The 27,012-nt window shown below is 42.8% G+C and overlaps 1 pseudogene; it reads left to right on the forward strand.

The window, feature by feature from the left end:
* Nucleotides 1–333: 333 nt before the first annotated feature.
* The window catches only part of LOC138818438 (MTRF1L release factor glutamine methyltransferase-like), a 411,837-nt pseudogene continuing 385,158 nt past the window's right edge, over nucleotides 334–27,012 (forward strand).

A 27,012-nucleotide genomic window follows, 5' to 3' on the forward strand; every position in this document is an offset into this window, starting at 1 on the left:
GGCAATTACTACTAGTGACTGGGATTATAGGTCAAATTAGATGGAGGATTTCAGCTGCCAAACTATGACGTTCAAAGCAGCACATGCAGAGTTCCCAAGCCAGATCGTCTCTTATCATGAATATCGTACCATGACTGCCTTCCTCCAGCAGCTGCTGATCCTCCTCTGGTTTTCTCTAGTGTGACCACCACATTCAAGGACAACATGGGAAGCAGAGACGGTGACCTCGCATCCCAAGCCTGCCAGCTGTGAGCAGAGTTGATTCCCAGCACCTGCACGGGAATCTGAGAGATCCAGAGACCCCAGATGCCTCAAGCATCCTTTCTCTGCAACATGAAACTTGGGGGCCATATGTGGTGGACCATCCTGTCTGGCCCCAGGGGGAGAAGAGGAGGCCCCTTGAGCCAGGTGTTCACCTCATGGCAACCTCATTCACACCTGAGGGCGGAAATGAGTGGCAAAGTGTGGGTCAGCAGCTGGACAAAGATCTTTGAGAAGAGAGGCATCCAAGAGGCCCCAGAATCCAGCGAGTACATCGTGGCTCACATCCTCAGAGCCAAAACAGTTAAGTGTGGTGGCACCAGGAGGGCAGGACGAGGGACGAAGGAGAAATGTGGTAGAACTACATAGGCTTTGACACCTCCCCCACCAATCCTTCCACCCCCCAGGATACTTACCTGAGTTGGATGGGAGTTTTCTGTAATATTGTCATAGAGAGATGCTCATTTATTTGTCCAACAAACCGTTACAGTGTGTGTGCCAGGTCCAGGCGGTCATAGACAATGAAAGGTTCCAATGCCGGTTCCACAGCACATGGAGAAATCTTGATTTGAGCTGGATGCCGGTGCTTCACACCTGACATCCTAGCTACTTAGAAGGCTGAGATAGGAGGACTGAGACTTAATACCCAGGCAGAAAAGCCTGTAAGACTCTTTTTTTTTTGGGGGGGGGCATCCGGTCGTGGGGCCTGAACTCTGGGCCTGGGTGCCGTCCCTCAGCTCTTCAGCTCAAGGCTAGCGCTCTACCACTTGAGCCACAGCACCAGTTCCGGCTTTTTTCTTTTTTCTTATGTGGTGCTGAGGAATCGAACCCAGGGCCTTGAGCATGCAAGGCAAGCTCTCTACCACTGAACCACCTTCCCAGCCCACCTGTAAGACTCTTATCTCCAACAAACAACCAAAAAAAATGCCAGAAATGGATGAGTGGCTCAAACTCTAGACTGTTGGCCTTGAGTAAAAAGGCTCAGAGACAGCACCCGGATCTGAATTCAAGGCCCAGAAGTGACACAAAGAAAGGAAAGAGAAAGAGAGGAGGGAAGGATGGAGGGAGAAAAGGAGGAAAGGAAGGAAGAACGGAACATGCAAGCCTTGGTTTGGAGTCCCTGGATCAAGGGAGCCAACCATTCACTGTGGGGACAGTTTCAGAGCCTAAAGCCAGTATGTAGGACAAAGCCATTGACCTCTCAGCAACTTCATGACATCCAGGAGCTGTGTGTTCACCGACTGCAGAGGGAAACAGCCTCGGGTAGACCTTAGGGCTCAGGATGTGTCACCAAATTTCAGTCTCCGCAGGCCCTCCGAGTTTATTTTCTGGTCAGATAAGAAGAAAGTGTCCAAGGAATAGGGAGGTATAGGCTGAGGGAGTGTCAAGAGGAGGGGAGCAATGTATAAACAGGAAGATGAAGAGGGAGGACCATCCCAGGTCAGGTGTGTCAGGCCATTGGAGCCATGACCTCACCTGACAACCTAGACCATCAGTGATAGAGCCTTCGACCGAGCCACATGGCTGTTAAAAATCCTGGCACTTTGGTTTCACTATTGACAAGCTGGCTGTCATCCACTGCGGGATGCCTGTGCGGTACATCCTTGGGGACTGGGATTATTGCTGGCTCTATCTGAAGATGACACCCCCGGTGTTCATTCCTTGACCAGAGACAGACGTGAGTGTGCCAATGGCACAGGACAGCCAGAGAATGAGGGCTGGAGTTAGACCTTGTTGCCCCGAGACTTCCTCTAGGGGACTCTAGGGCCCTGTGACTGCCATTCTCAGAGGCAGAGGTGGGTCACTTTGCTGGCTCAGCCTTTAGTCCAGATGGCAGATCTGGCATTCAGAGAGGGCCGATTGTAAGTGGGGCAGGGCTGGGTAGAGGCTGGTGCAAAAAACAGAGGCACTGACTCTGAGCAGTGTTGTTTGATTGAGGATACTCACAACCCAGGAACATTCCTGGGATGGATGGGCCCTTTTCTCCCTCCTTAGAGAGAGAGACCGAGAGCCCTCCAGTCTGCATCCCTTGGCCAAGAAATCCTTTCATTCCCATAACTTGTGGTTGGATAACTAGACCTCACTTGCCTGCCCAGTGTCGATGCAGGACAGTGAGATCTTGTGTAGAGAGTTGTGTGCAGCCATACCTGAAAGATGGCGCTGGCTTCCGCCCTCCGCCTTTCCGATGACGAGTGCTCTCTGTGGTAAACAACTCCTTATATGGCTAAGGCAAAGAATCTGGCTTGCTTCTGTGCACCTGAACCTATTGGTGGTTCCCAAGAGGCGTATCAGGGTTGGCTACCCAGCGGGTACTTAAGGCTGTGGGAAATTCTCCCCGGGGTTGGGGTCAGAAGATTACTCAAAGGTCCTGAATAAACTGCAGAGAGAAGAGCTCGGTGTCTTGTCTTCCTTGCTGGTCGAGGTGATCGGGACAGGTGGTGGCCCGTACGGGGATTCAGCCATAACCCCAACGGGGACTCAGAACTCTCTGTGGTCAGGGTGGTGCACCAGTAAGTTCCCAGGTAAAGGGGAAATCCAAGACAATAGTGGGGGTAAGTTCCCAGGTAAAGGGGGAATCCGCGACAAGAGCGGGGGGATTTTTGCTCTTCTCGGTAGATAAAGAGAGAGCGAAAACCCGGGGCTAGTCAATAGAGTAGCCAAAAGTGAAAGTAAAAGGTTGTTTACCAGGTTAAGATTTTTAAAACATGGGCGCTTCTTCTTCGCACCCAATTTTTTTGGCTCTCAATGAGCTGCTGCACTCAAAGAAGTTAAAAGTAGAAACGAGAACTTTAGAGAGATTTTTGGATGAATGTGACATCATTGCCCCGGGGTTCACTGTCTCCAGAAGTCTCACGGTGGCCTCTTGGGAGAAACTAGGGAGGGACCTAGATTTTGCCTCTGAACAAGGAACGCTTAAGAGTGGAGTGAGACCAATATGGAAACTGATGAGGCTGTCTTGAGGACCAGCGCTGCAGTGAGGCGGTGGAGAATAGTCAAGCCGCCCTAGAAATGCTGCAGGAAGAAAGATCGGAAGGGGCTGGGAAAGTAGGGGGCTGGGAAAGTAAGGGGCTGGGAAGGTGACTCAGTGGTAGAGCACTTGCCTTGCATGTCTGAGGCTCTGGGTTTGATTCCTCAGCACCACATAATCAAAATGAAAAAAGCCGGAAGTGGCACTGTGGCTCAAGTGGTAGAGCGCTGGCCTTGAGCTGAAGAGCTGAGGGACAGTGCCCAGGCCCAGAGTTCAGGCCCAGGAAAAGACCTATTCAAAAAATGCTGCAAAGTTGTCTAAACAGTTGTCTAGTTATCTTTTAGGTAATTGAACTGGGGAGTTCGACAGCCTGATGGAACAGTTCAGGGTTGCCATTGTCATGGTGAACTCGACCTGATTGGATGCCGGATTGGCGGAGGGGTTATCTTCATGGATCTCCGCTGCTATGAATCATCTTAAGGAGTGGGCGGGTTTGGGAGCCCTGACAGGCCTCCTGTTATTAGCCTCCTTGTTATGTCTGTGGTGCATTTGCCAAATTAGAGTTTCTCAGCGTCCCAGTGCAGCCATGATTATCCAAGCCTTTACAGCCATTGGAGCAAGACAGTCCCCCCATGTATGGCTTGATAAGACTGGCCTTTTTTGAGCACAGGATGCGAGGCTTGAGCACTTCACTTGGGGTCCTCTGAGGTTGTGGGCCCCAAGAAGAGCATGTCTGATTGCATGTGGGTTGATACCCTAAGTCCCACCTCTGTAAAAAGGTATCGGACTGGTCTGGTAATGATTCGAGTGGATAACACCTGAGTGAAGATCAGTACAATGTCCCAAATTTCTTCCACAGAGATCAGACCTCTACTCTTGCCTGTTGCGAAATAAAAAAGGGGGAACTGTAGAGAGCTGCTTGCTGCCGCACCTGAAAGATGGCGCCAGCTTCCGCCCTCCGACTTCCCGATGGCGAGTGCTCTCTGTGGTAAACAACTCCTTATATGGCTAAGGCAAAGAATCTGACTTGCTTCCGCGCACCTGAACCTATTGGTGGTTCCCAAGTGGCGTATCAGGGTTGGCTACCCAGCGGGTACTTAAGGCTGTGGGAAATTCTCCCCATGGTTGGGGTCAGAAGATTACTCAAAGGTCCTGAATAAACTGCAGAGAGAAGAGCTCGGTGTTGCGTCTTCCTTTCTGGTCGAGGCGGTCGGGACAATCTTGAGTCCTTGATGAAGTCACGGGATCCTCAGTATGAGATTGTACTTGACCATCCTGACTTGGTGCCTGGTCAGTCCCATCTAAGACTACTGTGATCTAGGACATAGAATCCAGACAATCAGAGCAGGATGGAATCTATTCTGTGAGTCTTGAGTATTATTTGTGAGCTTTGAGCTCCTATGTGCACACCTGCTTCCCTTTCTTGGGTGGGTCTGTGCTAGAAAAAGCTTAAAACTAGGGCCTGGGTGTCATCTGTTGTTTTATGCTCAAAGCTAGCCCTCTGCCATTTGAGCCACAGCTCCACTTGCAAGGTTTTTGGGTATTTAAATGGAGATAAGAGTGCTCATGGACTTTGCTGCCAAGGGTGGAATCCAACTGCAGGCAACAGATCTCAGCCTCCTGAGGGGATAGGATGACAGGAATGGAAAAGCATCTTTGGCCGGGTGCCAGTGGCTAATGGCTGTCATTCTAAGGACTCAGGAGCTGAGATCTGAAGATTACAGTTCAAAGCAAGCTTGGGCAGGAAAGACCCTCAGACTCTTCTCTCCAACAAAGCACCAGAAAACCAGAAGTTGTGTTGTGGCTCAAGTAGTAGAGTGCTGGCCTTGAGCTGAGGAGCTCCAGAACAGCACCCAGGCCCAAAGTTCAAGCGTCACAACCAACAAAAAGAAAGTACAATATCTTTTCCTGCAAAGGACTGTGGATGTGTGTTGGGGGGGGGGGCAGGTTGGGATGGTAAGCATTAGTGCCATGCTCAGTCATTGGTTTCGATGGATTGTCCCAAACTCTTAGTCCTCGGCAGCTGATTCTTGAACCCAGGTGAAGCTCTGGGTTGGACGTCAACCATCGGACCTCAGTCTCCTCACGGGAGAGTTGTGAGAAAAATAAGGAACTTATACAGAGGGATCTCCTGAGCAGGGCCAGCCACAAATGGCGCGGCTGTCAGATACGGTTGTCAGCAATTCTGTGAGCATATGACAGGAAGTTACTCGGAAAGGGCTCAGATGGGGCCTGTTATTAATCATGCAACACGTGTGGGATTATGAAACAAAATATGGCTCTTTAATCATTACTCTATACCCATGAGGAAGGAGAAGCTGGGTGAACTACTCATAACCCCCAGCTGACAGGAAGCTCAGCCTGACTTCTCTGCCTTTCTCCTTAGGACAGTGGGTGTTATTCAGTCCACTTCTTGTGGTGACAAGTCCACTTCTTGTCATTCGTGGGGTTTGAATTCTGGGCCTGGATGCTGTCCCCAAGCTCCTCAGGTCAAGGCTAGCTCTCTACCTCATGAGACACAATGACTTTTCCATTTTTCTTGAGGTTCTTTGAGGATAAGAGTCTCACAGATGTTTCTGCCCTGGCCACCCATGAACCATGATCTTCACATCTCAGCCTCCTGTGTAGTTAGGATTATAGGCCTGAGTCACCAGCAACTGGCTTAAGTGTAATTCTGGCCCTCTCTCTCTCTCCCTCTCCCTCTCCCTCTCCCTCTCTGTCTCTGTCTCTCGCTGTCTCTGCCTCTCTGTCTGTCTGTCTGTCTGTCTGTCTGTCTGTCTCATTCTCTCTCTCTCTCTCTCTCTCTCTCTCTCTCTCTCTCTCTCTCTCTCTCTCTCTCTCTCTCTCTCTCTCTCTCTCTCTCTCCTCCTCTTTCTCTCTCTCTGGAACTGGAACTGTTTGAATGGGTGCTGGAAGAGATGGCCCATCATCCCCATGTGGCTGGAACCCAAGGTGGCCTTCTCATTCTGGATGTGGGCTGTGGATCAGGAGCTGTGTCACTAAAGTGTCTTTGGAAAAGGCTAGTTTGAGTTGGCCTTAGGGTATGTGTGTGTGTGTGTGTGTGTGTGTGTGTGTGTGTGTGTGTGTGTGTGTGTGTGTGTGTGTGTGTAAGTGTCGGGGATACCTACCCTCCTCTCTGCAGTGCCTCATCCTCCCAGCAGGAAGTGCATCCAGTATCCTGACCCCAAGGAAGGTGGATGGGGGAGGGTACTTAAGGTCACATCCAGGGGTATGATCCGAATTCTGTCCTACAACCGAAGGCTGGACAGATAAAGGAGAGAAGGAGAGGTGTAGGGGAACATCAAGAGAAGCCCCTTAACTTTGGCTAAAAATACCAGCCAGATCAAAGACTGAATTCATCTTTCTTGGTAGTCAGATAAAATGTGTACACTGTTCATTTATTATGATTGTGTGAGTCCTAGGGCTTGGATTCAGGTGTTATCCCTGAGCTTCTTTTGTTCAAGGCTGAGGCTCTACCACTTGAGCCACAGCACCACATCTGGCTTTTTTGTGTGTGGGTTGGGGGCGGGACAGGTGGTATATGGGAGATAAGAATCTCACGGACTTTCCCGCCCGGGCTGGCTCTGAGTCACGACCATCAGACCTCAGACTCCCGAATAGCCAGGATGATGAGTGGGAGCCAAGAGCTCCTGAGCTCCACCATCCATGGGGCCACAGGACCAAGGGAAAGGACACTGTGGATGCAACTTTGTAGTTGCCCCCCATTTGCAGACCTTCATCTGCCCCTGAGCACTGGTGAGGAAAGCAGGGATCCGAGCCCTGGGACTCCTGAGATAGGACTGCTACGAGCAGCAGCCAGCTAGCTGGCTGTGGATTTGTGAGCCCACAAGACTTTCATGAGCCCAACTCAACACCCAGTGGAAGTGTGCCTGACAGAGTCGCACTCTTGGGATACCCGTTTGAGCGGCTGTTCCCTGCCATGCCAGTTGCAACTTCTGGCCCTCCTTGCCCCAAACCCGTGGTCTGAGAAGTGGATTTACTGCTCAGATCCACACTGCACCCATGACAGATGCCATTCTGATGACCCAGCCAATGACCTCGGTTCCCCAAGGCTGGAAACTTCTCTGATAATGTGGCCTGCTCTGTAGCAAAGGCTTCCAAATGGGCTGCTCTCAAGACTTGTAGGACACCTAGACATTGGGAGAAACTCAGGGGCCCACTGGAAAATACTCTGGCTAGAGCCAAGAGTGAGTTCCAAGCAGGCCAGGGGAGTTGGTCATGGGACTGGAACTCTGAGCCTGGGTGCTATCCCCTCAGCTCTTCAGCTTATCACTTGAGCCACAGTGCCTCTTTCAGTTTGCTGGTGCTTCCTTGGAGATCAGAGTCTCACAGACAGGGCTGGCTTTCAACCAAGGTTCTCAGATTTCGGCCTCCTGTGGAGCTAGGGGGACAGACGTGAGTCACTGGCGCCCAGCTGATCTGGCCATTCACCACAGTGAACTAGGAGCTCCTGACAGCTTTTCTTTTCTTTTTCTTTTTTTTGCTATGTCATTACTGGCCTTGAACTCAGGGTCTAGTTCCAGTCACTTAAGTTTTTCCCTCAAGTTTGGCACTCTACCACTTGAGCAACAGTGCCATTTCTGGCTTTTGGTAGTTCACTGGCAAGAAAAGTCTCACTAACATACCTTTCCTGAGCTGGCATTGGTCCATGATCTCTGATCCCAGTCTCCTGAGTAGCTAAAGGGAGGGAGCTAATGGTGTCATTGGGGTAGAAACTTTTCTTTTCTTTCTTTTTTTTTTTTTTTTGGAGGGGATCTCTGGTCCTGGGGCCTGAACTATGGGCCTGGGCACTGTCCCTCAGCTCTTCATCTCAAGGCTAGCACTCTAACACTTGAGCCACATCGACACTTCTGGCTTTTTTTCTTTTTTCTTTTGTGGTGCTGAAGAATCGAACCCAGAGCCTCATGGATGCAAGGCAAGTGCTCTACTACTGAGCCACCTTCCCAGCCCAGAAGCTTTTCTTAAGCAAGTGTTCTTCCCAGCATTTGTCCTGACTCCTCAATGCAAAGGAGGCCCAAGGGTCAGGAGCCGTGAAAAATAGACTTCCAGCCACAGGAAATGGCTGGGGTCCATGGAGAAAAGCCAAGCTAATCTTCCCCCTGGGCCCCATTCTGGGACTCCACCCTCTTCCAAACCTGTGACTCAAGTACAAACCTTGACCCAGCCTTGAATGCTCTGCCAGACTTTTCTGAAGCCACAGAACCTTCATTCCACCCACACCACCTGCTCTATACCACACCTCAGGACTTTTGCCTATTCTGTACCTTCTGCCTGAGGCTCTGTCCTGTTCCACACCTTATAAATCCTGTGGAATTTTGGCACTGATTATATCACCTCCTGGAGCAAGTCTTTCCTTCCTTACTCTCTCTAGAGGTGGAACTTTTGCAGGCTTACTGGCAAATGCTCTATCTTGGTGTGTGTGTGTGTGTGTGTGTGTGTGTGTGTGTGTGTGTGTGTGTGTGTGTGTGTGTGTGTGAATGTGTGTGTGGGGGTTTTCCAGTCCTAGGGTTTGAATTCATGGCATGGACACTATCCCTGAGCTTTTCTGCTCAAGGCTAACAGTCCACTACTTGAAACACAGCTCTACTTCTGGGTGTTTAATTGGAGAAAAGTTTCTCATATAGAATTTCCTACTTGTAATTATGATCCTCAGATCTCAGGCTCCTGAGTAGCTGAGATTATAGGGGTGAGCCACAAGTAGCTGCCCTCTATCTCTTACCTATAACCTCAGCCCTCTTGAGTCCCAGAAGAATATGTCTCACCAGGCTCACTTTTTTTTTGCCAGTCTTGGGGCTTGAACTTAGGGTCTGGGCATGTTCCTTAGATTTTTTTCCTGAGGGCTAGCCATGATGCCACTTTTGTCGTTTTCTGTTTCTGTATTACTGAGGAATCGAACTCAGGGCTTCGTGCATGCTAGATAAGCACTCTACCACTAAGCCACATTTGCAGCCCAAGGCTGAATTTTAACAGGAGTTATGAGGGTGAGATTTATTGGCTTACCCCTTCAGGCATAGAAATTGCTGACTATTTCATATCTTTGCCGAGATTTGGAACCAGTCTTTGACTCGGCAATGAGGAATGATGAATGAGTGAGAGCCACCAGGCCCTAGAGGTCTAGGGATAGAGAATATGGATCCAGAACCTTCCACCACTCCTACAGCCTAGGAACTCTGAGGGCTTGTCCCAGCTTGCCCAAGTTGGGTGGGCTGAGCATGGGCAACCTGCTGAATGCCCATCATCCATACAACATCCTTTCATACACAGAGACATGAAGTTACTGCTGCCTTTTTTATTCGGGGTTGGGGGGCTGGGGAGGCAAGTCTGGGGTTGAACTGTGAGCCTATGCTCTGTCCCTGAGCTCCTTTTGCTCAAGGGTAACACTCTGCAACTTGAAACACAATCCCACTCATTTTTTTTTTCCTGTGATCTGTTAGAAATAAGAGTGTCACCGACTTTCTTGCCATGGTTGAATTCAAATTGGCATTCTCTACATTCTCAGCCTCCTGAGGAGCTAGGATTATAGGCAGGAGCTGATGACACCTGGCTTTCTTTTCTTCTTGTTGTTATTTTTTAAATAGTGACAATCTAAAATATTCATGGTGTCATTCTAATTGTTTGCATTCAAAGTAAGCTACCCAAGCTTGGAGTTCGAATGCTAGGACTGCTACCTAAAAATGGAGGGAGATCCTGACAAATTCATTCCTACTCATGTGAATGCTAATGGAATGCTATAAAATAATAATTAAATTTGCAGTTAATTCATGATTCTATTTTACAATGCCACACAAATATTATTGGATTTATATCTTCCATTTTAGCACCATGGTATGATTCCTCTAATGGAAGAATATTAACTAATTTTTAATTAATGCTTTTATATGTATTCAACCATGATACTTCATTAAATGGTGCCATAATATAATAACAAATAATTGGTAATAATATACATATATATATAAATTAATATCCTCACATTCCTTCTCATATATATATATATATATAAATATGGGAAGGAATATATATATGTGTGTGTGTGTGTGTGTGTGTACATATATATATGTATATACACATACACATATACATATCTATCAATGTATATATTGGTCACTACTGTGGTTTGATCAAAGGTCCTCAGAATTTCCTGGCATCTCAGTTTGCTGGAGGCTGGTGTGTTCAGACTGTGACCCCATGTATGGATTGGGCATTGCAGGCAGGGGGTTGAAATCCCAGCATGGCCAAAAATTTATTCATGGAGTAAGAAGCCAATTTTGACACATTTTTTTTCCTTCTCTGAGAAAGTCCTGAGTCTCAATATGATGTATAATCCGTATGCAAATATAATCTAGGTGATATGATGTAATAAATGAAGTGTTATATGTGTAATAATACCACATAAATAAGGGTAATAAAGGTCATATGCAGTAAACCCATGTATGTAAATAGATACAATATATGAATATTATTTTTTCCAAGTGCTGGGGCTTGAGTCCATGCCCTGGGAACTGGTCTGAATTTCTTGTCTTCAAGGATGGTGAGCTTCTCCTTCACCCACAATGTCACAGAGTTACCCAGGCCCTGAGTTTAAATCCAGGGCTTGCCAGAAAAATGGTGCATATTCCAAGCCAGGGCCATATTATTATTATTTATTTCTTTTTTGGCCCAGCACAGGGCTTTAACTTAGGTCTTGGCACCTCTGCCACAACCAACCCTGGGATCCTAGGACCCGAGTTCAAATCTCAGGGCTGGCAAAAATAAAAAACAAAAACAAGGAGAAGCATAAAACTGAGAAGTTCAAGAAAGGGATTTTACTTTTTTTTTCCTTTGGTATTGTGACCATCCTGGGTCTAAATGACAAGGCCCAGAAAGTGCACCTTGCATTGCTGATGTTTGGCAGGCTATTAGGGAAGCCATAGCCAAAACCGGCAACTTGGGCCTGGAGTTCTAATCCCGGAACTGTCACTAATGAATGGTGGGAGGTTCTAAGAAATACATTCTGATGATACATCCATACAAATGGATTGTTATAAAAGTAAAAAATTAGTAGTGCATGATTTTCATATTATACACAATTATATTACATTGACTGATTTTCAATTAATACTTTATTATGTATTCAATCATGATACTTAAACAAGGAAGGAATAATTTAGTTGCCAATAATTAGTAGTACTAACGAATATGCAATTTCATAAGATAGAATTTCTCTTAGTTTATACATATACATCTATCTATCTACCTATCTACCTATCTATCTACGAATCTACACATTTATCTGTTTATACACTTGTTACTCCTGGGGCTCTGTAGTAGACTGTTCCCCTAGTACGTACAAAGCCCTGGGTTCGATTCCTGGTTACCACATGCACAGAAAAATCCGGAAGTTGTGCTGTTGCTCAAGCAGTTGAGCACTAGCTTTGAGCATAAAAGCTTCGGGACTGTGTCTAGACCCTTACTCAAGACCCAAGACTGGCACCAAAAAAGAAAAAAATGCCCCCATCAGAAAGAATGACATTGCACCATTTGTTAGGAAATGGAAAAACTTGGAAAAAATTATATTAAGTGAAGTAAGCCAGGCCCAAAGAAACATAGGGCCCATGGTTTCCCTTATTTGTAATATCTAGTATATGTAGGAGTCAAGCGGAAAAGGTCAGATAATGTGATGTCAGGAAAATGAACCCTTAGATTTGTATTTTAATGTTTTTTTTTCTTTCATGCATGTTTCTAACGCATTTATAAGATTATCTCTTTGTTGCTTTGTATGTCCCTCCCCCACAGTATAACCCTTGCTTTCACTATATTTGATGTCAGTATAACTTGTGGAGGAGATGGGAAAAAACCAGTTGTTTAAGGATACAGGTAGACCTGTTGCAACAATGAGAAGTACAAGTTGTCATGTCCAAAACAAGCTTTACAACGTCGGTGCGGGGGGGCGGGGAAGAGGGGGGAAGGAGAAGGATTGGGATTGGCAGGGAGGGGGGAGGCTGGGAAGGGATGTGAAGGGTAAACAAAGGAGGAGGCTGCAATGCTTGGTAAGCAATGTATGCATTATCCTGCCCATGTAATTGTAACTCCTCTGTACAGTATGTTCACAAATAAAATAAAATTAAATTAAAAAAAAAAAAAGAATGTTCTGACCTCAACTATATAAGGATAGGACTGCAAATATCTCATCACAGAGCAAGCTTGGAATCTATTGCTGACAGTTGCCATCTAACCTGATTTAGCCAGAGGTAAACTGCTGCAACCCAGCTCCACGGAACCAGATGCTGCTGGCTCACTCATACTTATCATCCAAGATACTCCGGGGCTGAGATCTAACACTGGTGTGCCACGCCACATATACTTGGTTGAAACTTTTGGAATGAAAGGTTCTGGACAGGAGTGGAGCCTGACATAGACTCAAGCCCCAGGCATCCCCCAGGAGTTGGTGGAGAAGTGGATTCCCTAAAAAAGACAATCTGGTCAGACTTAACCCGTTGTTCTCTGAGAAAGAGACATTCCAGTGTGACTGCTGCTCACCACAGTGACCCAGGGCCCAGTGGCAGGATGCCTGCCCTGTGCCCTGACAAGTCCCACCTGGGAGAGCGTCTGTCCTGCCTCCAGGCCAATTCAGGCCTGCCATTGTATACAACAACTCTTGTTTCCTCCTCTAACAAGCAGCTCAGTATCCAACCACCATGGGAACCCAGTCCGAGAGGCACAATGGAGAGGAAGCTGCCGAAGCAAGCGTTTGGAAAGGAGCAGAGATCACAGCAGGCAAAGCAGCCATGAAGATGTGTCTGCAAGGAGTCCTTAGCTGGGTTCAGCAAAGAGAAGCCAGGGCAGGTTGGTGGAGCACTTCCATAAAGCTGCCTGTGGTGGATAGATGGCTTCTGATTTGACCTCGACAACAGAATAAGGGACTGCAAGTTCAATGAATAGTCTCTGGCCAGAGAAACAAGGTCAAACACTTAAGTTTCTTCACTTCCAGTGGTTCCTGGTATTTCCAGCTGAGTGGACATCTTTCTGTAACCAGTGGGTGCCACGCCACCTTCTGCGGAGTCTGCCTGAGAGATTGTGTTGGACAAAGAGCTTCAAGGAAGCATGCCCCAGGAAGGGGGTGTTGGCTCAAGGCTTCCCATACACTTGGCTGCACCTTTATAGCCTCTACCTTTATTCTTACTATATTCTTCTTGGCTGTACATTCGTTGCCTTTATTCTCGTTTTGACTATTTTTCTATTGATCCGTGAACAGAGCATGTTGTATTTTTCCAGTCCAATAGAGATGGCTTCTCTAAGTAATAAAGACTAAGGCCAAAGATTAAATGTGGGCAATCCCCCAATCAATCTATCATCTGATGTGACGTTGCCTCCAGATACTCCTACAACTTCACAAGCGGTTTTGCAGCTCACAAATAGTAAATATAAAGACTTAAAATTTCTAGATATGTCTAACAGACAAAATCAATGAACTAAACTAAGTTAGAAAGAGTTATCCCAGTAGTTTAGAGAGTTCTAAAAAGAAAGGTCCTCTGATTATAAAAGAAAAAGAAAGATTCTCCCAACAGTTATGATTAAGTTTAGTCCAACTTATGTTATAGGGAATAGATGGTGTTTTCACACAAAATATAAAGTTAGTGACATATTTCCTCAACCAACCAAGAACCATTTCCTTATACAGGAGCTTATAAAGATGAAATTAGTTGGATAAAATTAAAAAGAGTATAATGTAAGTACAGCCCTGTCTTAGGTTTGTTAATTATTAAACATAAAAAAGCCTGAATAGATGACGTATTCTATTAAACAATATGCTAGGCTTGTTTCGCACCACTTAGCTTAAACAGTTGATGGGATAGTCATTAATTTTCATGTAATTCATCAATGCTTTGCCTTTAAAAAATTGATTACGTGCTTAAATAAACAAAGAATCTATGTCACAATCACACACTGTATAAAAATGTTAATTCTCCTCAATAAAGATACACTCAGATGCAACTCTTTTGAGTCTATGTCTGTTTGTCACTTCGCCGACTCCTTTGCCCACCTATCCCGAGATCCTGTCCCGTCGGTCCCAGTGCTCCGGCCGAGCTGGTCCATCGCACTGTGGTTTTAAAACCCAGCCCTGGCAGGAAGTCTGTGAAACTCTAAGCTGTTGCTCAAAGTGTAAGAGCTCTGGCCTTGAGCTAAAATCTTTGGGCAGTAGCCCCAACCTTCTAGTGCAATCTTCATGGCTAACTTCCTCCTAAAAAACCTCACCCCATTAAACCATTAGATGTGAACTTTGTGCAGTTTGTGATGTGTTTCTGAAAAAAGAAAAAAGGTGATACTGATGAAAACACCCTAATTCTAATGACAGCTTGTGGGATAGAGCTATGTGATTAGTCCTTCATGAGGTGTTATGTGCTGAGTCCTTCATGGGGTGCATTCTTTCACCTGGTCCTTGTAAGAGCTCCACATGTAAGATGATTGTGCATATGAGAAAGTTGAGGCTCAAATATGTCCCATGTCAGGGCCAAAATTTTGGATGTTCTGAACTCTAATGAGTTGTCCCCTGCAGACAATTGTCTTGGTTTATTTTTTCCGGTTGTAAATGTTGAACTCAGGGCCTAGGCACTGACCCTTCCCTGTTGGTTTCATGGCTAGTGTCCTATCACGTGGAGCCAACGACCCTTGGCATCTGTAGCTGAGGTCTGTCATCTTGCCTACTCAGGAAGCTGAGATCTAACAATCTGGGTTCAACATTATCCCAGATACAAAAGGTCCCATGAGACTATTATCTCCTATTTACCACTTAGAAACTTAAAGTGGAAGCTGGGAACCGGTGAGTTGCACCTCTCATCCTAGCTACTCAGGAGCCTGAGAGCTGAGGATCAGGGTCCAAAGCCAGCCTGGGCAGGAGATTCCTTGAGATGGTTATCTCCAATGAAACACCAGAAAGCTGAAGGGACATTGTAGCTCAAGTAGTAGTGTTCTAGATTTGAGCTGAAGAGCTCAGAGACAGCACCCAGGCCCAGACTTCAACTCCTTCTACTTACAAGAAAATAAAGCAAGAAAACTGAAGTGGAGTGCTGGGAATGTGTTTTAGGGGTAGAGTGCCTTGCATATATGAAACCCTGGGTTAGAATCCTCAGTACCACATCCCTAGGGGGAAAAAAGCCTGAAGGGGCTCTGTGGTTCAAGTGGTAGAGTGCTATCCTCATACAGGAGAAACTCATGTACAGTGCTCAGGTCCTGAGTTCCATCTCCAGGACGGGTGTGCACGCGCGCGCACACACACACACACACACACACACACACACACACACACACACACACACACACACACACAGATAAGGATACCAGAAATGAAACTGTGACACCAAATGGTAAAGCAAAGAGCTTCTGCTCTGAGCTTATGGTCAGCACCCTGGCCCTGTGCTCAACCTCAAAACCTAGCCATCCAGGGCCCAACTAGGAGAGGTCAAATGTTTCAAAACCTGATGAGCTTCACCAGCCCTAGATGACTGGAAGCATTGTGATATTACACATGTACTTAGATTTACCAAGCTTCTGGAAACCAAGTGAGGCACCATTGCCAATGGTGAATCATTTCATTAGGTTCAGCTCCCCAGTTGTCTGCCAGAAGGACTCTTGAATTAATTGTAGCAGTTTGTTTCAACAATGGGACATAGTCTAACAAAGACAGGATAAGTACAAGGAACTTGGCCTGCCATGGAAGGTGACACTAATGAAGGCTTCCTGTCAAAACAGAGCCCTGGGGAGATAAAGAGCTTGGGGTACAAGGAGGCCTTTATCTCCTGGACTTCAGAGCCCACCCACATTCATCCTCACTAATTGCCCCTGGATGAATTGTTTGTTACACAGTTGTACAGGAGAGAGGTTTTTTGTCTGCCTGTTCCAACAATGAGGCAGACTTCCTCCAGCAGCTTGAGGTGTGGGGAAACACTCAGGCTACACCGGGAACAGTGAGGGGAGCCCCGAACATGCACTGTCTTAAAAGCACTCTCTGTACTATGAAATAATTATATTCAAAGCAAATTTCCTAGCTGGGTGCCTTTCTTCAGAGATACTCTGGATGTTCACCAATAGAAATGCATGCATGCATACATAGACACATGGAGTTACTGGCTCTATTTTTGTGTGGCAGGTCCTGAGGCTTGAAATGTTAGCCTAGACATTTTCTGTGAGCTCTTATTGCTAAAGGAAGCATTTTATTGTGTCTTAAACTATGATTACCCTAGGTTGGGGTGCTGCTTTTACACCCACAGATGATCCAGGGATCCTAGGGTCTGAGTTCCACTCCCAACACTGGCATAAAAACATCAAATCAACACAAATGGAGAAGGAAAAAAACCAGGAAGTTTTACACAACCGTTTTACCTTTGTTTCCTTTGAACTTGACCGGCTTGGGTCTCAATGACTCAGCTTGAAAATTGAACGTGACCTTGCCTGGCTGAATGCTGGTGGGCTGTCAGTGAAGCCCGAGCCTAATTCACACACCTAGGTCCTGAGTTGGATCCTGGGAATGGCACCTACACACTACTGAAGATCCTAGAAAACTCATTCCTATGTATAGGAACACTAATAGAATGTTTGAAATGTACTAATTGAATTACTACTTAGCTAGTCATTCTAATATAAGATTGTATGCAATAAATACAGGTCATTGATTAATTTAATAATTTATTAAGTCTTCTTCTGTGATTAATTAATGGAGGCATAATTTTAGACCAAATAATTGGTAGCAATAGAACATATGAAAATAAGATATAGACATCACTCTTTATATAGAGTTATACACTAGAATCTACATAAATGTTTATCTGTCTCTGTATACATTTATATATGCATATACATATGTAAATACAAACACACTGCAATCTACACATGTATGTGTTTATATATTGGCCACTCTCAGGGCTTGATCTCCAGTCCTCAAATTTGCCGATAACTTCATTTGCATCAGATTGGTGGGATAACATTGACCCATTCATGAATTGGGCCTTCTAGGCCTGGTGTTCAAATCACAGAACTGCCAAAAACTTAATCCTTGTGGAAGAAGCCAACTGTCCTACTTATTTTCCTTATCAGTGAAAGTCCTGGGTCTCAGGAATGATGCATAATACATACACAAAACTATGTCCTATGTAATAGGATGTAAAAAATATTATATGTGTAATCATACTCACTAAAATACATAATACATAAATATAACACAAAATAAAATGAATAAATACACTAATTGAAATATGCAGTAAACATGTGTATGTAAATATAAATCATGTATTTAAAATGTGTACAAGTGGTAGGACTTGAAGTCAGGCCCTAGGAGCCTGTCTTTCTTGTCTTCCAGCACGGTGAGCTTCCCCTTACCCCACTATGCTGCAGATTTACCCAACACTGAGTTCAAATCCCAGGCCTGGCAGAAAAAAATTGGCATGAATTCCAAACCAAGGAGCCTCAAAAATTTAAAAATATTTTAAATGTATGTATGTATTTTTGTATGTATTTTTATTTTGTCAAAGACAGGGCTTGAACTCAGGTCGCGTCAACTCTGCCTGAGCTTTGATCACTCTAGGCTATAGTGCAGCCATTGGACCCACAGCCAAACCTGGATTCCGGGCCCAAAGGCTGACAGGAAAAAATAAAATAAAACAAAACAGGTAAAAAAAAAAAAACCCAGCAACTTCCAAATAGCTGCTGGTTTTACATTTGTTTTCTTTGCAAGGTGACCTTCCTGGGTTTGACTGACATGAAAAGTGCTGGTAACCTGGCATTGCTGAAGGCTGGTGGGATTCCAGGGAAGCCATTGGCCAACAGGACAAAATAGGCCCTGGGTTTGAAGCGCGGTCCTGACCTTTACCAATGGTGGGAGATCCTAAGAGTCTTGTTCCTATTCATAGGAATACCAATGGAAGGTTATGAATGTCAAGGTTGAATTAGTTGTTCCTGAAAGATACTATTATAAAATTAGAGTGATTTTAGGAGGCTGGTGGATATTACTGAAGATTTTTGACACATTAAAAGAATACTTTTAATTACATGGACACAATAATTCCAGGACAGTGGTTGATTTAATTAATAATTCATTAAGGATGAAAACAATATTAATTACATGGAGGCATAATAAATACCCAAGAATTGGTTGGAATGTAGCATATATAACTGATTATTGTATAGACATTTCTGGCATTCTATAAAGATCTATATTTATTTGTGTACTACCATCTGCATGTCAATCTGTTCTCATTTTCTCAACCCCTGGAGCTCGATCTCAGGTGCTGGGAACTACTTGTCAGCTAAATATTCACCAGGTTGGTGTGCTGACAGTCACCCATTCATGCATTGAGCCTTGTAGGCTGTAAGTTCAGATGCCAGCACTCCCAAAAATTGAATCGTGGAGTAAGAAGCCTATGGTGACACATGTTTTCCTTTGCTGTGAAAGTCCTGAGTATCAGGTATGAAGTTTCATACATAGGCAAATCTATAATCTCTGTAATAAATGTAATCAATATTCCATGTGTAATAACAGTCAATAAAATAAATGGTAAATAGATGAATAAAACAAAAATAAAATGAATAACTACACTAGGCACAATATGGAGTCAAAATATGGGGCTCCATCTCAGAGCCTGGGAACTGCCTAGGAGCTGAATTGGCTAGAGGCTGCTGGGCTGAAAATTACCCATTCATGAATTTCTAAGCCCTGAGTTTAGATCCCAGCACTGCCAAAAATGTATTCTTGGAGTGAGAAGCCGAACATGACACATTTTATTTTTCTTCAAAAGTCCTCGGTGTCAGGTAGGATGTATAATTCGGATGCAACTCTATATGCTATGTAATAGGATGTCATAAATGTAATAAATGTCATAGGTGGAATAATTGTCACTACCATAAATGATGAAGGGTTGAATTAGTGAATCATTCTAAATAAAATGAGACATAATAATTATAGGATGTGTATTAAGTTTTATTAATATTTTATTAAGCACTAACAGAATAAAAATTGCATGGAGTCATTATTAAATACCTAATAATTGGTAGTGACACATGATGTATATTTAATTATATATAGACATCTGTCTTATTCTATAAAGTATATAAATATATGTATGTATATATGTACATATATGATAAATAATAACAGGATATTGAGTAATTATAATTGATGCTTTATTAATTTTTCAACTGGCACACATCATTAAGTGGAGACATAATTTAATATCTAATAATTGGCAGTAATATCTATGTTAATAATATAGGGATGTCTCTTTTTGTGTACATAATATTAATATACAGCAATGTCTACCTACTTATACCTCATTCAGTCATGGGGCTCGATGGTTGAGTGCTTCCCTAGTAAGCAGGAAGCCCTGGGTTCAATTCCTCAGTGCCATATAAACAGAAAACCCAGAAGTTCTGCTGTCATTCAATCAATTGAGTGCTAGCCTGGAGCACAAACACTTAATGACGGTGTCTAAGCCCTTACTGAAACCCCAGGACTGCTGCCAAAAAAAGGTAGAATGTTCTAACTGCAACTATAGAAGGCTAGGACTTCAAATACCTCATCACAGAGCAAGCTAGGAGTCTGGTGCTGACAGTTGCCACTTAACCTGACAGCCAGATGTAAACTGCTGCAACCCAGCTCCAAGAAACCAGACACTGCTGGTTTACCCCCATCATCCTGGCTGCTTGGGGGCTTTAAAACCCAGCCCTGTCAGGAAATCTGTGAGAATCCTGGAAATGTGGCTCAAAGAGGTAGATTTCTAGCTGTGAGCAAATGTTATTTGAACAGTATCCCTATGCATAGAGTACAACTCCCATGTATAACCCCCCAAAAACCCACCCCAATAAACCATTAGATGTGAACTTGTGTGGCTTATAAAATGTTCCTCAAAGAATGGTGATACTGATGAAAGCACCCTAATTCTAATGACAGCTTGTGGAATAGAGTTATGTGCTGAGTCCTTCACAGGGTTCAGTGTGCTGAGTCTATCACATGATGCTGTGGGCTGAGTCCTTCAAAGAGTGCTATGTGCTGTGTCCTTCATAGGGTGCATTCTTTCATCTGGTCCTTGTAAGAGCTCCACAACTGAGATGATTATGAAGACACGAATATTGAGGCCCAGATATGTCCCCTGGCAGGGACAAAATTATGTATTACTAAAGAGTCGGTGAGTTGTCTCCTGCAGACAATTGTTTTGTTTTTCCTCAGTCATGAATCTTGAACTCAGGGCAGAGGTGCTGACCCTTACCTCTTGTGCTCATGGCCAACACTCTACCATGTGGAGCCAAGCACCCCCTTGCAACAGAGTGCCATGACCTAGGGGTCTATAGCTGAGGACTATCATCCTGCCTTCTCAGAAAGCTGAAATCTGTGGACCTGGGTTCTAAACTATTCCGGACACAAAAGGTCCCATGATACTATTATCTCCAATTCACCACTAAGAAACCTGAAGTGGAAGCTGGGTGCTTGTGGCTCATGCCTGTCATCCTAGCTACTCAAGAGGATGAGATCTGAAGATCATGGGCAGGAAAGTCCTTGAGACATTTAGCTCCAATGAACCACCAGAAAACCTGAAGTGGACCTGTGCCTCAAGTGGTAGGGCACACGACTTTAGCTGAAGAACCCAGGCCTAGATTTCAACTCCTACAACTGACAACAACAACAACAAAAAGACATAAACAAACTAACAAACCTGAAGTAGAGGGCTGGAAATGTGCCTTAGGGGTAGAGTTCTTTGCATATATGAAACCCTGGTCTTGATTTCTCAGTACCACATTACCAGAAAAAAGCCTGAAGTACCGCTGTGGCTCAAGTGGGAGAGGGCTTGCCCATATAATTGTAACCCCTCTGTACAATATTTTCACAATAAAAAAATTAAGAAGAAAATGATCCCAAAGTAATCATTTTTGTATTATTTTCTTATTTCCATGTGATTTACCTCCAATTTAGAAATCTAGATATATAATTTAATTTAATTTTACCAAAAATATTATTGAGTATAAGATTCTTATACTCTCTACATTCTTCACACTGAGATCATCAAATATGGTGAGTTTGAAATGATTAGTCTCTGTTTGACCCACGTGAATATTATTTACAATGTGAGTGAAATGTTTAAAAGTTAGTATTTATTTTAGTTGCTCTGAAGAGACAATAACTGATAAAATCAAAGGCTAAAAATGATTAGATTTAAAATTTAGAATTTAGGAAATATTTTTGACCACACTGGTTACTGGAGCCTTCACAAAAACCTCATGAGATAATTTATATTGATGAAGCAAACATCCCACACTGGTTACTGGAGCTTTCACAAAAACCTCATGAGACAATTTATATTGATGAAGGAAAAATCCCAGAGTTTAGACATTTACGAATAGGAAAATCATGTCATTCTGAATATGTAGAGCTACATAACAAACATAGAAAATTTAGCTTTTAAATATCTGAATATACTAATACATTTAATTGCAGGGTAAGTACTTGTTCTGAAAGGAGTTAAAATTGCATTTATTTTGAAAAGTAAACCTAACTATTCATTTGAATAATAGACAATGTTTAAAATATCACTAATCCAAGACACAAGATGTACAGTTCATTGTTTTTTATGCCTATTATGTTCTCTAAACTTACTACAAATATTAGATTAGTAAACCTAAATCATTGCTTTGTAGGGAAATAGAAAGATTCTTAAAACTCATGACTATAACTTTTTCTCATACAATTACTAGGTAAATGTTTTATTTTTTTTGTCAGGGAATCTTATTTTTATTCATTAAGTTAAATAATTGGCCAATAACAATATAAATTATGCATGAACAAAGTTTAGAACAAGTATTTCTTTCACAAAACATATCATAGTTCTCTTCACGAACAGTGGAAGGCAGTGTGTTATTTATTTATTTTTAGTTATTTTATTAATGGTTATTAATTTTCAGAAGTGGCAGTTTCGTTATTCTCTTTCCATAATATATTTAAAACATTTTATTATACTCACTCTATTTCCTTTTTGTTACTCCTTCCTCCAAAGATCTTGTTTTTTACATAAAATTATATCTTTATATATGCACATATAAACTCTTTTGGAAGACTTAAGCTAAACTGCAACTTAATTTTGAAGTAGGCCCTGAGAGGAGACTCGAGCTAGTACAGCTTCTTTACAGACTTTGTTTTTGTTTTAGGGATTTTAGGAAAAAAACCAAAAACCTCTAAACAAGGTTAACTGGACCTTGGCTCCAACCAGCTCAGTTCTTAGAATGAGAAGAATGCCCCTAGGTTCCCCTCCCCTTAACAACTTAACCCACCTTCATTATTCTGTTAAGGACTGACCTTTTAAACAGATAGCCAGTAATCAGGCTCATGCTGGCAACATCCTGAGTTTACCATAAAGTCCGCCTTTTTCACATGCTTGTGTTAAACTCCACTAAACTCCTTGTATATGCTTACCTTAAGCTCCACTTTACCATTGAATTCATGAGTCATTTAAACCAAAAGTGATAGGCTGGTTTAAACAGCCATTATGTGACAAAGTGTAACCTCATTGGCCACCTGTGTGTGGTCTGGTATGACTGTGCAATCTTTTTGGTGTGAGACAATCTCATTTGTTGCCTACATGACCAGGCTGTGAGTTTTGCCTTTAAAAACCTAAGTACGTGGGCCGCTGGGGATCGCAGTATCAGCTCCTGAGCCTGTGCTGCAGCCCTGGCCAGTCAGTGTAGGAACCTTCTCAATAAAGTTGCTTCTTTAATAACAACTTTGTTGTGGTGGGCTCTGTCACTCCAGACGACTAGGTGGGCTTGCCTGCCTGAGTAGGGGGTCTTCCTACTACAAATTTAAGATGTACAGAGGATTAACAGGATGAAAAAAAAATGAGTATTTTTTTTGTTAACTTCTAATTGAACTATCATTATTATTATGGTTAGGGTTAGGATACCAGACAGAATTAGAATTAGGGTTACAGAAATAGCAAATTTAGGTTCAACTCAGGATGACCTATTGCAACAATAATACTCACAGCACACTGTACTGAAAATGAACTTTACACCATGGAGAGAGAAGAGTGATGGAGATGGGAGAGGGAAGGGATAGTTGGACAACAACAAAGAAGGGAGTAACAATGGTCAACAAGAAATGTACTCATTACCTTATGCATTTAACTTTAATCCCCCTGTCAGCCTCATTACCTACTTAGGAAGCTGATTTCTGAGGACCGCAGTTCAAAGCCAGCCCAGGCAGGAAAGTCTGTGAGAATTTTATCTCCAATTAACTACCAGTAAACCAGAAAGTGGTGCTGTGGCTCAAGTGGTACAAGCGCACACCTTGAGCTAAAGAACTCAGGGATTGTGCTCAGGCCCAGAGTTCAAGCTCCAGGACCGACAAAAAGAAAAAAAAGAAAAAGAAATGTGTTAAATGTTAAGTAAAACTAAACTTTTTTAGATTTTAGGAATTCAGGAAAATCTGGGATAATGGAAGTGCAATGTATTTCATAATATCAGGATTTGAGATCAATGGGTATAATGATTCCTCTTATGGAACAAGATAGGTTCAGAGATAAGAGTGAGAAAATCTGTAAGGCTTAGGAAAACCTGCAATTTATTTCGAGGATTACAGTGGAATTTCAGGATTGCAAAAAATGAGCATTTTTCATAAATTTTAGAATTGGGATACCTTTAGAGTTAAGGTTATGGTTAGGGTTAGGTTGAAAGAGAAAAAAAATGAGGGTCAAATTGAAGGTAAATTTTAATATAAGCCTGGCAAGAATTAGAATGAATGTGAATTAGAGTATTGCTATTAATATTAGAATCAACTTGCAATTAGGCTTATATTTATTCTCAATATTCCAGTTAAGATTAAGTTTAGGGTTAGAAAATGACTAAGATATTGGAAAAAAATTGAAACTTATGTTTGGAAGGCTTATTTGAATCAAGTTAGGATGAATGAAAACTAGTGAAATACTAACTAATTAGTGTTAGTATTGATATATAATTTGGATTAAAATCAGGGTCAGTATTTTGTTCTGATTATGATTAGCGTTATGAATAGGAAAGTTTTACTATAAAATTGAGATTTCACTAACAGGTAGAAGCAAAAATGTGAGCCTTAATAGTAACTAGAGCATTATTATTATACTTATTTCTCAGTGATCATTCTTGTAATGATTAATGAGAGTTTTACAGCCAGTTTTAGGGTGAGAGTTAGCGTTAAGTAAAGGACTAGGTGATATATAAATCTGAAATTGTTTTAGGATACAGTGGTGCAGGAAAAGGTAGGATTAATGGAAACTACAGTATTTTTCCCGGTAAGAGAATTTGAGGACAAGTAATATAATGGTTCATGTTAGGAAACAAGATAACTTCACAGGCAGAATCAGGAAATTTGTTGGAATTAGGGCAAATTGAAACTCATTTCCAGAGTGCAAACTGGAATATTCATTAAAATGAATAAATCTAGAGTATTTATTATTATTAATTTTGGACTATTATTAGTTTGAAAATTAGGTTTCAGTTCCAGCTGGACAGTGTTAGTATTAGGGAAATGGAAAATTTAGGGTCAAATTGAAAATAAATCTTTGAATAACAAGTCAAGATCGAATTAGGATGAATAGGAAATAGGAAACTGCTAATAATATTAGGATTAGGGTATGATTAGTGTGAAGGAGCCTGAATGTTGTGTTAGAAAAATGGCAAGATATTAAGTAGAAACAATTTTAAGAAAGATGAGTTGAATCAAAGACAGGATGTATAAATTTAATGTACTTTATTGGCTTTTAGAATCCAAAGGCCATTGGTTCTAGGGTTAGGGATACTTTTTCTAATTTATGAACTAATGAATTAAAGGCACAATTCTTTCATTCTTACAAACCAAGACAGTCACGATTTGGGGAAAAAACAATTTCCTACATGAAAATGTGTCTTAAAATATTTTCCAACCAGGATTAAATAATAGTGAACAGGTTGTCATTTATTAAAATTGGGTAAGTTGATGATAAAACTTTCAAAAAATATCCAAACACATCAAATTGGAACTCAGATATGTTAATGGGAATACAGATACTTGCTCTAGCTGGGAAATTGTGTGTGTGTGTGTGTGTGTGTGTGTGTGTGTGTGTGTGTGTGTGTGTGTGTGTGTGTGTGTGTTTGTGTGTGTATGCACCCACCACATGTCTTCAAATCAGGCCTGGGCCCTGTCGTCAGCTTATTCTGTGGAAGTATGGTACTAAACCACGTAGCCACAGGCTTTCTTCTGGCTTTTTAGTAGTTATTTTGAGATAAATATCTGATGGATTTTCCTGTTTAGACTTAATCTTCTGATCCCCAGCAATCCTTGGGTTAGTGTTACTGTGGGTGCTACCACAAAATGACAGTTCATTAAACTGGGAGCAATATGGAAGTACTCTTGCAAGATATGAAGTAACCAGTTCATTAATGTGGGAGTAACAGGATCACATTAGACTGCCTTCAAACACATTATTTCTGATGAGTTTAACTGAAGCCCAAAGCATAATCCAAACCTATTTGCCACACTGTATGAAGTAGCACATATTCATGGTGTAGAATATGAACAATGAATTAAATCATAAAGACTTTGTTGGGTTTGCAACAAAGAAATAGAGTGTCATTGAAATGAAGTCCAGACTGGAGGCCTGTAGCAAGCAGGAGAGCATCTGCTTAGTGTGTGTCCAACCCCCAGGACCATAAAGAATTAGAAGAGAAAGTATAATAGAAAGAGGAAAGGAAAGGAGGAAGAAGGGGTAAGAGAAGAGGAAGGGCATAGCAGGAGGGAGAAGAGGAGGGGACAGGGAGAAAGTAGAGTTAGGAGAGAAGGGAAACAGGACTCTGGAGAAGAGGAGCAGGTGAGGAGGCAGGAAGAGGAAGATAAATGCAATATATCAACAAGAATTGTTGGGAAACATTTTGCATAAGCGATCTGCATGTTCAATGGCAGGATTATTTTCTAATCAGAGACACATCTAGCACAGTGACAATATGGGTGATACCTGTTACACAATCATTTTATTCCCTTCCTTCAGTGAGGAGTTCAGAAGAAATGCTTAGTTCGGTGTTTTACATATATACTTCAGGATTTCTTTTTCATGAATCAAACAATGGAAAGAACTAAATGCAACTTCCCTTAATTAAAAAAGAATAGAAGCTATATTTATTTGTATTACTATGCATGAAGAAATCCTGGGGATTTCTGGTTAATTCAGAGGGCCCCATGCAAAAATACAGGACAAGAGGAAAGTAAAACTGTTTTTAAAGTATAATAGGTTATCATTGCTGAAAAGTTTTACTGGACGTCTTTCGTTTTTTGTTTTGTTTTGTTTTGTTTTGTTTTTGTTTTTGCCAGTTGTTCATTGCTCCAAAGCTGTGCCCTGGAGCCCTTTCCAAGTCACCACATGAAACTCCATTTCTGTAGTCCCTGTGGGTGTGGGTGCCTACTCAGGTCACCCGTTGAGATGTGTGGCCAACTCCTTTATCGTGGATGTGCAGTGAGTGGAGTATGTGCATGCTCCCCAGCATTTCCAGATGAGCCCAGCCCACCCTACCCACCTAACTTCCCAGTCTCAGTTGCTCCATTTCACCCAGGAGCTGGCAGCTATGGGTATGGATTTGAGGCCACTGTTGCCCTCTCCTCCTCCAGCTGTGTTGGTACTGGTCTTCTGTGCTCCTGAGTGCGTGGCCCATCCTAGGGAGACTCTGTTCTGGGGTCACTGTTTGCCCCCATGAGTGCGGGGTGAGGGACACCCTGTTTGTACACTGTACAGTCCATTGGTAAA

The sequence above is a fragment of the Dipodomys merriami genome, unplaced genomic scaffold (assembly GCF_024711535.1).
Source record: "Dipodomys merriami isolate MVZ:Mamm:240054 unplaced genomic scaffold, mDipMer1.0.p SCAF_76, whole genome shotgun sequence".
Classification (NCBI taxonomy): Eukaryota; Metazoa; Chordata; class Mammalia; order Rodentia; family Heteromyidae; genus Dipodomys; species Dipodomys merriami.